The sequence below is a fragment of the Protopterus annectens genome, chromosome 13.part0 (assembly GCF_019279795.1).
Source record: "Protopterus annectens isolate FY-2018-M chromosome 13.part0, PAN1.0, whole genome shotgun sequence".
In the NCBI taxonomy this organism is placed as follows: domain Eukaryota; kingdom Metazoa; phylum Chordata; order Ceratodontiformes; family Protopteridae; genus Protopterus; species Protopterus annectens.
In genome coordinates this window covers 725799464-725811684 of record NC_056747.1, presented here as the reverse complement: position 1 = coordinate 725811684, position 12221 = coordinate 725799464, and positions in this window count along the sequence as shown.

The following is a 12221-nucleotide window of genomic DNA, read 5'->3' as shown; positions in this document are numbered from 1 at the left end:
GAAGGCGAGAAGAAGACAACTAACATGGAACGTTATGGTAAGAACATAACTTCTTTATGTTAAGTTGTCTATCTCGCCTTCATTCTTGCTGGATGGGACCGCTTCCCTAGCACCTTGTCCCGGGTGGCCTAACGGAACAGACTCTTGAGAACAGTGGAACCAAAGTTAGCTCTATGCCTAGAAGCTAAATCCAACTTATAATGAGAAATGAAAGTGTGAGGAGTAGCCCAAGTAGCCGCTGCACAAATGGTGTCAATAGGCAGTCTGTCTTGGAAGGCTAAAGAAGTAGCCAAAGCTCTGGTAGAATGAACCTTAGGTTTGTTAGGCAGCTTTTGGTGTCTAATTTCATAAACAAGGGAAATCAGAGATGTTAGCCATCTAGATAATGATACCTTTGAAACTGAAAGTCCCTTTCTGCCTTCTGCATAGGAGACAAACAGTTGGTCAGATTTTCGGAATTGTTTTGTTCTATCTAAATAGTACCTCAACTGACGATGAACATCTAGCCAGTGTAATTTTTGTTCAGACCTATTGGAATAATCTGGAAAAAAGACAGGGAGGTCAATGCTTTGATTTAGGTTTGACGTCGAGACTACCTTAGGCAAAAAGGACGGGTTGGTTCGTAGGGATACCCTGTCCTTATGGAACAATAGATAAGGAGGTCGACAGCTGAGTGCATGAAGTTCTGAAACTCTTCTAGCTGAAGTAATAGCTACCAGAAAGAGAGTCTTCCATGATAGCAATTTTAAAGAACAGGAGGCTGCAGGTTCGAAAGGAGGAAGAATCAAAGAAGTAAGAACTAAATTTAGGTCCCAAGGAGAAGGAGGATTTCTTATAGGAGGTCTGAGAAGAAAAACTCCTTTCAAAAAGGCCTTGCAAAGCTTGTGGGACATTAAGGCAGACTCAGAAATACCCACATGAAAGTTAGAAATAGCTGCCAATTGAACTTTAAGAGTAGAAGGAGATGAACCTGCATGGAAGAGTTCAGCTAGAAAATCAAGGACTATTTGGATGGAAGCAGTGAAAGGATCTATGTTTCTTCCTTGAGCCCAATATGTGAAGTGTTTCCACTTACTCAAATAAATCTTCCGAGTGGAAGATTTATGGGAAGCTATCAAAATATCTCGAACGGAGTGAGATAATTGAGGAAGCCTGGCTAAGGTTGGAACTGGAGGAACCAAGCAGTGAGGTTCAGAGAGGGGAGGGGGCGATGAAACTGACCCGACTGATGGATCAAAAGATCTGGAACTAGGTCCAGATGCCAAGGTCGCTCCAATAGAAATTGATGTAGAAAGGGGAACCACACCTGTCGAGGCCAGTAAGGAGCAATGAGGATCAACGAGGCTTTCTGAGCGATAGCTTTCTGTATCACTTGAGAGATTAGTGGGAAGGGAGGAAATACATACAGAAGTCCCCGGGGCCAAACTTGGACTAGAGCGTCTCTGCTGGGTTGGCCTGGTAAAGGGAATAGAGTGAAATAATCTCTGCACTTGCTGTTTTGGGGAGTAGCAAAAAGATCGCAGCAAGGCTGACCCCACTTGAGTAAAATTTCTCACAACAGAGTCTTTCAGAGACCACTCATGAGGCATGAGGATAGCTCTGCTCAACTTGTCCGCGATTTGATTGGACTTCCCGGGGATGTGCGTTGCTATCAGAAACCGCTGAGAAGAAATCGCCCATTGCCACAATCTGAGTGCTTCTCGACACAGGGGGTAGGACCTGGTTCCGCCTTGTTTGTTGATGTACCACACTACAGACATATTGTCTGTCTGGATTGCAATCGTTCCCAAGGGAAGAGAGTCTTGAAGGGCTTGCAACGCTAAAATCACTGCTCTCATCTCCAGAACATTTATGTGCAAGTGGCATTCGTCTGGTTGCCATGTGCCCTGGACCGTCCTGCCCTGATAATGCCCCCCCCACCCGATCAGGGAGGCGTCCGTTGTCAGAGTAGAAACCGGAGGGGGAGGAACAAAGGGTCTTCCCAACAAGAGCTGAGGGGAAGACATCCACCACATGAGATGATTTCTGCACGACTGCGTGATCATAATGGTGTGGGACATTGGAAGTTGCTGGTATGACCATTGCGTAAAGAGCATCCATTGAAGGATTCGCATGTGGAATCTGGCTAATGGAAGCAGAGTTATGGCCGCCGCCATAATTCCCAACACTTTCAGAACCAACCTAAGGGAAAAAGTAGTTAAACTTAAAAATATAGGGGTTTAAGTATCCTAACTTTACTGAAAATACACTTACCAAGAAGCCGGTAGAAAACCAACACCTCGATCGCTGTAGCGGCAAACGAGATCTGAGGTAACTCACGCCTAGCATTGTGGGATATAAGGGGAGCCTCGAGCCGGTGGAACCAACTCTCGAGCTTTAGAGTGGCCGAGTCGGAGCCGAGGTCGGCTCCGAACCCATCCAGCAAGAATGAAGGCGAGATAGACAACTTAACATTACAGCTTTCATGGGACCAGATAATACACCGGGTTGTGTCCTACATGATCAACAAAAAGAACTGGCACCACACCTGAGTGCTCTGTTCAACTACAGCCTCAGTTCTGGCTTTTTCCCCACTGAATGGCACACTGTTACAGTCATTCCACTCCACAAAGGGGGTGCGACTACTGACCCTCGGAACTACTGCCCCATCAGCTTGACAAGCGTGATCTGTAAGGCTATAGAGCATATTACAGATCTTATAAATAAGGATATAGGAAACCTTCAAACCCTGGACCCCACACAATTTTGGTTTCTGAAATGCAGATCATGTCTGCTCAAACTGATAGACTTCTTCGAAGCTATCACCAGAGCAGTGGATGAAGGCAAGGCTGTCCACACAGCCTACCTCAATCTAGCCAAGCCTTTGACACCATCCCACACTCTGGAATCATTGATAGGCTCACTAACCTGGGCATCACAAGATGGGTTGACAACTGGCTCATTGACAGAACCCACACGGTGAAAGTAGCTGACTCCAAATCTGACTACTGGGCAGTTACAAGTGGAGTCCCACAGGGCTCGGTTCTGGGTCCTCTTCTGTTTGGTATCTACTTCTCTGAAGTTCAAGCCAACACCAAGGGACTCTGGTTAACCAAATTCGCGGATCACTGCAAACTGGGAGCTATTATTGATTCTCAAGTTAATGTGGACATTCTACAAAAAGGCCTGATGGAAACCAATGACTGGTGTCAAAACCATGGCCTTAGGCTCAATGCCAAAAAATGCATAGTCATCCCCTTCGGGAAAAATACGGTGCCCACAAACTACCATGTCAAAGGGAACTCACTTAACTCTGAAGGTGTTATAAGGGATCTAGTGACACAGAGAGATAGCAATTTCTCCTTCAACAACCACGTCGTCTGTTGATAGGAAGCCCTTCTATGTGGCACATCTCATCAAAAAGGGTTCTCAAGGAAAAAAGAAGTCATTATCTCTCTCTACCCGGCCCTCATCAGACCCATTATAGACTACAATGCCCCATTTGACATGTACCTCACTAGATATCCAACAACTGGAAAGGCCACAGAAGTTCCTTACAAAGAGGATCTTAGGACTCAAACATGTGCCTTATGCAGAAAGACTTAAACAACTTAAACTTTACTCCATCTCATATCGCCTACTTAGAGGCGATCTCTGCTTGACATACAGAGCCATGTCCAACTCAGTTTTGCTAGATATGCTTCATCTGAAAAAATCCCAGTCTCTCCATGCTACTCATCCCAAAGTCCTCAACCTTAGCACCACATTAAACAGAACCTGCTGGAGGGATAGGTACCCAACCCAGAGTCTTCCCCATTCATGTCAAGCAGAGCACCTCACTGGCCTCCTCAAGATAAATCTTGATGAGTGGATGGGAAATAGGAAATTCACCCCGGCAATCACTTCAATCACATTGCTAGATAGGGGCACAGGGAACTAACGTCTGGTAAGCCAGACGACTGAGAACACTATTGGGCTAGGCTTGCATTGGCTCTAGGGCAGTTAGTCTAGTACTTAACTATGAACCTATTTGTACAGTTGTACAGATGCCTGTGCTGAAAAAATGTATTTGTAAAGCTGCTTGTCTTAAAAATGTACCAACAGTGTGTCCTGCTGGACAGAAAAAGAAATATACTTGTATGTCATACTGTATTACAACTATTGAAATTAATATTGTAACAGAGGGTAATGGAAGAGAAGAGGTTAAGCTCAGCTCTAGCAAATGTTGAAAAATTGTATGAAATTAAATTACTTAATTTAGACCATAAAGATTGTATCTTACAGTTCTGATTACAACCAGAGACAAAATGTCTGTTGCAGAGAATGGTTTATTAGCTCATGTAGGAAGAGTGGAAGTGTTTTATCGTTTTAGGTCTTTCAGAAGCTGCAACAGATCTTAGCAAAGCTCTATCTGTGTGTATTGTAACACATATGTGCAAGATTCTGGTTCAGTTTCCAGTAATGGGGTAGTATGGCAACCAGAAGTCAGATGACCAGGGATGTGTGTGATGCCATTCTGTAATCCATCACACAAATTATGTTTTAATACCAGATGAGACTGAAGTCTCAGAGCAGTCTGTTTTTGGAACCTGACAAAGAAGGACCCTTCATCTTGCCTTGCTATAGTAAGTGGCCAGGGAATAGTAATTCTTTAGATCAGTCAGAAAAATATAGTGAGACTAGTTAAGTACTGTTTTTCTGTATTTGTGTGAATCTATTAATCTGTGTTATTTTAAACTCTGGTGTATATTGTAAATAAATAATCCATATGTTCCTGTTCTTTTATTATTTATTAAATATATTTAAACTTTTCATTGTGGCTGGTCCTTTAGAGAATATTATAACCTCTGAGAGTACTCATATCTATTTTGTGATTCTGTGGCCACTCCTGGAAGCCTTACTGCACTGGTCAAACACTACCATTGGTATTAATATTAATTTCACACAGTATAATTGTGTACTTTTGTAAGAGCCTTAGAGTACCTGCCTTTGGAGTGTCTGGTGACAATGACCGGGCAGGAGGAGGCATAGCTAGTAAATCTGTGCCTGCGTTTCCCAGGGGTGTGTGTGTGTGTGTGTGTGTGTGTGTGTGAAAATCAAAATTAAACTGTGTGTGTGTGTATATGTTTCAGCTGCCTGCAGCAGGAACACGAAGCACTGGTTTCACAAATAGGGTGCTGGAAGACTTGGTCTGGACACTCAGCTGAGGACTCAACTCTATACCTATGCCAGTGGGGAATCATATTGGGGACCTGGAGGGAGAAGCATACCCTGGACTGAGTATGTTCCCTGTGTGCTCTTAAGGGAAACTGTGCTTGATCCAGTATTTCCAGATGCAGTTCTCTGCGTTTTTTTGTTCCAAGTGAACGTCCCTCTCCGGGGTCAGTGGTGAGGACTCAGACTCCTTGATTACTGGCCCAGAGGCGGGGGGGGGGGGGACATCATGATTATAACTGAAATAAATGGCTACTTTCATTTCATATCCTGCCTTGATCTTCCTAATGGTATGCTCAAGTTCTTTGCTGCCCTACCAAAGTATCTTCTTATGTGGGGAAATCTTTTTTTGTGGCATACTTATTGACATTTAATTACTGGTAAAGTCCAACTGGGTAGATGCTCATCTTCAGAGGAGGCCCTGGGACAAAAGCTCCAAACTATTACAAAACATTTTAAGAACAAAAATTCTACAATCTTCAAAAATTAAACAAACATATCTGCAGTTTAAATAATTATAATTAGATTCAATATCAAAACATAGGTTAAGAATTGATACACTTTATATAACAATAATATAATATTTAGAGAAATTTTAGACGGTTTGTAGAGACGGTGAGTGAGTCTAATACAAACAGAACTGCAATATGACGTGAGAGAAAACAGGCTTATGGTACATTTGGAGAGAAAGTCAGGAAAGAGAATTTGACAGAAGTAAGGATGTACATGAAGAAGCGAGAGTAAGGAGATATAAGAATTATACAATACTTGTTTACATTTAGGGATATAGTTTATCCTGGTTTTGAGCAAGAACAGAGCCAGATTTTAGATAGGAAGTCTTTCAGAGTGGTTTTAAAATATGGGAGGGAGTGCATTAACCTGATGGATACAGGTGAGGAGTTCCAGGCCTTAGCAACCTTGTACAACTACAGACAATTCCCAGCAGATATGATAGGTTTGTAGACATACAGGAGTTTTTGGTCACTGGATCAGAATGACCAACTAGGAACATAGTTGTGTACAATGTTTTTAATGTTGCATATTCAGATGTTTGCTGGATAATTTTATAGGTGGTAAGAATCTGTGTATATGTTAGTTGATCAGGCAATTCTAACTAGTTTAGGCATTTTAGTGCTATACAGTGGTGGATTCTGAAAGGGGTATTTGTTTCAAATTTAACAACTTTGTTACTGCATTGTTCAAGTTTTACTTTTTGTGAAGGATGGGAGGTCCATAAAGAAGTATGGAGGTCCATAAAGAAGTACGACGAGGGAATAAGTAGTGGCAAGTGTAGTTTTATAGGTTCATAGGTTGATACTAGGCTATCTGCCCTAGGGCATTTATAAGCCGAGCCAGAGTGCGTTTGGCTTTCGCCACCCTTTTAGATTAGTTGACCGTGCCTCTGTATAGTAGGTCACAGAAGGTAGCCCTTTTAAGGTTAATTTACTGTACCTCTGTCAAGCAGGGACACAGAAGAGATCCCAGGGGTAAACTTACGATCTCCCATCCACTCGTCAAGATTTCTCTTGAAGAGGGTCAGTGAGGGGTTCTACCTAACATGGGTTGGGATTTTGTTCCAGAGTGAGGGGAGCCTCTGGGATATGAATCTGTCCCTCCAGCATGTCCTATTTATTTCTGTGCTGAGGTTCAAGTCCCTGGAGCGTGTAGCTCTAAGGGATTTGGATTTCCTGAGGTGAAGCATGTCCATTAATTCTGGGGTGGACATGGCTTTATACGTCAGACACAGATCGCCTCTGAGTAGGCGGTACGCAACTGAGCAGAGCTGGAGTTTCTTTAGCCGAACTGCATAGGGCATCTGTTTGAGCCCCTTGATCCTCTTGGTGAGGTACTTTTGGGGTCTTTCCAGTTGCTGCAGGTGTCGGGTAAGGTACACCCCAAATGAGGCATTGTATTCAATTAGTTGCATCATTGAGAAAGTTTTTAGTACTGCAAAGCATGCATAAGAAAAGCTCATCAAAAACTAGGCAATTTTCTATATGCAGTTCGAATGTAAGATTATCATTCATTATCACACCTGATAATTTACTATAAGTGACTTCAATGGTTTTATTATCAGGACAGAGGGCTTTAAATGTTGCTTTTTTTCATAAGAGAGGGATTTGGGGGGGAAAGCAGTAGTTTGGTCTTTTTTGGTTTGAGCATGAGTTGAGAGTTATAAAATCTATTTTTCAGTGGCTGTTAAAGCTTACAGAGAAATTTTTTGGAGGTGTACCATGGTGTCAGACGTGCAAATGGGAGTAGAATCATCTCTGTATTGTATTAGGGTGACCTGTTGTATGGATGCACGGTGTTGGTGAATATGTTAAAACAGCAGGGGAACAAGAGTAGAGCCTTGTGGTACACTGGTGGCGACCAGAAGATCAAGAGTGTGTGGAGTGCCATTTGACTGATACCTACTGGACAGGTATCTTTTGAACCACAAAAGGGTAGGATGGGAGAGAACTAGTGAGGCTATTTGAAGTAAAGGTTGCTGTGACAAACTATGTCAAAGGCTATAGACAAGTAGTCAAGTCTAAAAATAAGAAGAGTCTAGTTTGCTATTACCTCTAGCTTTATTGACAAGTATCTATATAGGTTAGAAGGGCAGTGCCAGTACTATGGGAAGGATGGAAGTCATATTGTGTAGGAGATGGAAGTTCTTCCTGCAGGATATAATCGAGCAATTGTTTTTGAATACATTTTTCAAATATGTTGGTGAGAGGCAATAAGATTGCTATAGGTCTAAAGTTATTAATGTCTGTTGAATCTCCTTCTTTGTGCACAGGGATAATGTGGGACTTTTTCCAGAAACAGGGAACGTGGGATTCCTGGATTGACCTATAAGGATTGAGACAGAATAGGCAATACTATTGACTGCTATTTTTAGGTCATCATTTGGAAGGTCATCAGCTGAAGAAAAGCACAGTTTAAGTTTAAGAGTAGTTTTATATAGGATGTGGGCACAGGTTTGAAGGTCAAAGTGGATGTGGTATGTGGCTGTTGGACATGGTTGGGATGAGACGTTGAGGAATCCTAGGTTAGAAATGCTATAGTATCTATAAAATAAAAGAGTTGAACTGTACTACAGTTTTGACTGGTAAGTTATCAGGAGAGGGGTTTGGGTTGGATTTTTGGCCAAAATGCAATATTTTTTAATGGATGTCCAAATTTTTTTAGGGTTGTGTTTAGTATTACTCTGATAGTTATTAAAGTATAGTTTGTTGTCTTCATTTATTTGCTTTTTAGTATGATTGCTAAGAATTCTGAAGTTTAAGATACTGAGATGTTTTATAGTTTTGCCATTCTTTCCATGCTTTTTCTCTGTCCTGCATTAGCATTCTACTATTTTTTGGATAGCCAAATTGCATTATTCTTTTTAGTTTGTTCCTAATAGGAGGTGCAAGGCTATTTAGAAAAGTTGTACTGAATTAAATTTACAGCATCATTCAAAGGGAGGATTTTTAGGAAGTCCCTGTTAATACATGATAGTGCTGTAATGAACAGTTCTGAGTTAAACTTGGAAAGGTTGCATTTTGTTTTATAACTATGTTGTTTAACTGGATATGTGAGATGTCTGGTCATATACATTGGGAAATGATCACTGACAGTCTGACATTGTACCTGTGGTGGTGTATTTGCTAGGGTCCACCACTAGTGTCCAGTCTAATAGGGAGTTTGATATCTTGCTATAATGTGCTAATGGGATATTAATTAGCTGTGTAAAACCATATATTCATGCTAGGTGTAGGGTATCAGAGTTTATATCAAACCAATTGACATTCACATCACCTGGTAGCATTTTTTTTCTTGTGGAAATGTTATGAATACTCAATGTATGATATCTTCCAGAATAGCTGTATTGTTGCCAGGAGGGATGTAAAGGATAATTCACATTTGTTTATAATTGTTTATTCTGAGGAAGAAATAAGAAGCTCTACTGAACTGAATTTTGGTATTGGTTTGCTGTAAGGGGAAATATGGTAGGTACTGGAAAATATTAAAGCAATACCACCACCCTTCATCTTTATACTGTCATTATGGATGATGATAAAGCCACGAGGTAAAATTTTGGTGTTGTTTATGCTGGGTTTAAGCGGGTTGGGGATTGGTGGTTGTTGCGTTATAGAAGTGCATGAGAGAAAATTATCTCTGTGCTTATTGTGATAGGTGGGGCCAGGATTAGGGTGCATATCTCCTCCTAGAAATATTTTAGTATATTGGGGAATTATGCATACTTATTTTCTGAAGAGGATTCTTGCACTTAATTTTGTTTTTGGTTTGAGATGAAGTGCAAATAATCAGTCTATATTTGGAAAAAAGATGAGGGGCAATATTAAATAGGTTTGGTGCAATGTGAGGATAGAATAAAGAGGAAAGTACAGTTGTGTACACCTACCATAAATGTAGATGTTCGAGTGTCTTCACTGTTGCAGTCATAACTGTAGGGTGCTCCTGTCGGCAGGCAGCCCGAGGTCGGCCAGAATCCCAAAGTCTGGGTCCGGCGTCGGCTGTACAAGCTAGTACCCTGACGTCAGCACGCTCTGGTACATAGCCCTCAGCCGACGCCATCTTCTCCAGCCTTTCTTGCCCTAGATGTCAGAAGACCCCAATAAATCATAAATGAGTCCCACTAGGAAACACAAATACACCACAAAAAAGAGAAAAAGAGGGGATAGGAGGGAGGGAAACACCGACTGCAACAGTGAAGACACTCGAACATCTACATTTATGGTAGGTGTACACAACTGTACTATGTTCATCGTGTTTCACTGTTGCAGTCATAACTGTAGGGTGGAATCCCAAAGCAGTGAAAAAAGGGGGGAGGTTTAGACAGAAGAAGGGGCAGCAAGAAGACCCTGCAAAACAGCAGAGGCAAAACCTGCCCTGGTCTTGGAATACAAAGGAAGATTGTAGTGCTTGGAAAAAGTATGCACAGAACTCCAAGTGGCAGCTTCCAAGATATCCTTGGTAGGAACTCCCCTGAGAAAAGCTGTAGAAGTAGCAGCTGCTCTAGTAGAATGACTTCTCACAGTACCTGGAAATTGTTTCCCATGATGAGTGTAACAAAATCTTATTCCATAAGAAATCCATTTGGAAATAGTTTGTTTGGAAATAGCCTTTCCAAGAGAACTGGAGGCAAAAGAAACAAACAATTGGTTAGATTTTCTGAACTCTTTAGTCTTGTCCAAATAAAATCGTAACTGTCTGTGCACGTCCAAGGAATGCAAAATCCTTTCCCTTTATTCTGAGGATTAGGAAAGAAGGTAGGAAGGTGAATTGTTTGATTCAAAGCCACTTTCAAATCACCTTAGGCATGAAAGTAGGATTGGTCCTCAAGGATACTCTGTCCTGGTGGAAAATAAGGTAAGGTTCCACAGCCATGAGAGCTTGCAACTTTGAGACTCTTCTGGCAGAAGTCAAAGCTAACAAAAGAACTGTCTTCCAAGATAAAAACTTAATATCTGAAGATGCAGCAGGCTCAAAAGGAGGCAAAGTAAGTTTTTCTAAAACATAATTAAGATCCCAAGCAGGAACAGGAGGGGTTCTGGGAGGTCTTAAATTCTTAGCCCCTCTCAAGAATTGTCTCACCAAAGGATGAGAAAAAAACAGGGGGATCAGTATTGAAATGAGCAGAAATAACAGAAGCATGAATCTTAATGGAAGAAAAGGAAAGTCCGTTAGACAAAAGATCCGAAAGGTAAAGCAAAATAAAAGAGAGATCAGGCACCAGAGGGTCCAAGCCTCGGTCCTGCATCCAAATGCAAAATCTCTTCCATTTAGAGGCATAGGATTTCCTAGTGCTAGGTCGTCTAGCTTCCAAAAGAACATCCAAAACTTGTTTGGGAAGGCTAGAAGAGATCAAATTCCTTTGAAGAGCCAAGCTGCCAGACAAAGGGTCTTGAGATTGGAATGTAGCAACTGACCCTGATGCTGGGACAGAAGAGAAGGGTTCAGAGGGAGAATCCAAGGAGGCTCCAAGAACAGGTGCTTTAAAGTTGGATACCAAAACTGTTGAGGCCAATTTGGAGCAATCAAGATGAGGAACTTGGGCTTGTCCTGTTTTATCTTTAGTAAAATCCGAGGAAGAAGAGGAAGAGGAGGTAAGGCATATCCCGAAAGGTTTCTCCAGCTGAAGGACAGGGCATCCACTTTCCAAGCTGTTTTGTGGAATGACCTGGTGCAAAAGAGAGGCAGCTGATGATTGAGATGGGATGCAAACAGATCTATCTGGGGGCATCCCCAAACTGCAGTAATCCTGTTGAATAAGTTGGTGTCTAGCATCCATTCGTGAGGATCTAAAATGTTCCTGCTCAGGCTGTCCGCTAAGAGATTCTGTTCTCCTGGTATGAATTGGGCCTGGAGATGTAGATTCAGATTTAGAGCTGTGTCCCATAAAGCCATAGCTAGTCTGCAAAGGGGGTACGAATGAGAACCCCCCTGCTTATGTACCACATGACTGTGGTGTTGTCTGTGCAAATCAAAAGAGGTCCTAAATGCAAAAGGTACTTGAAGGCTAGAAGAGCATTTTGAACTGCCAACATTTCATTCAGATTGATGTGCCAGTGAAGATGATCCTTTGTCCAGGTTCCCTGCTGGCAATTGCCTAGAAAATGTGCTCCCCAAGCATAATCCGAGGCGTCCGTGGTTATGATTTGAGAAGGTTGAGGAAGACGGAAAGGCTTTCCTTCGTTTAACGCACACACCCGGGACCACCAAAGGAACTCCTTCTGGAGTCAGGGGATCAGAGGAATCAGAGTGTCCAGATCGTGGTAATGCTGCGACCATACACTTTTCAGATACCATTGAAGCTTTCTCATATGAAGCCTTGCATTTGGAATCAACAGAATAAGCCATGTAGCCCAGTGCCTGCAGGAATTTCCTTGCAGTGAGCTGAGGTAGAGTTGCCAAAGTTTTGAAAATTGAAGCCAGCTGTATTTGTTTTTCTGTAGTGAGGAAGGCCCTTTGTAAGGTTGTATTTAAGAGGACTCCCAGAAATACCATTTGTTGAGAAGGGATCAAATGTGACT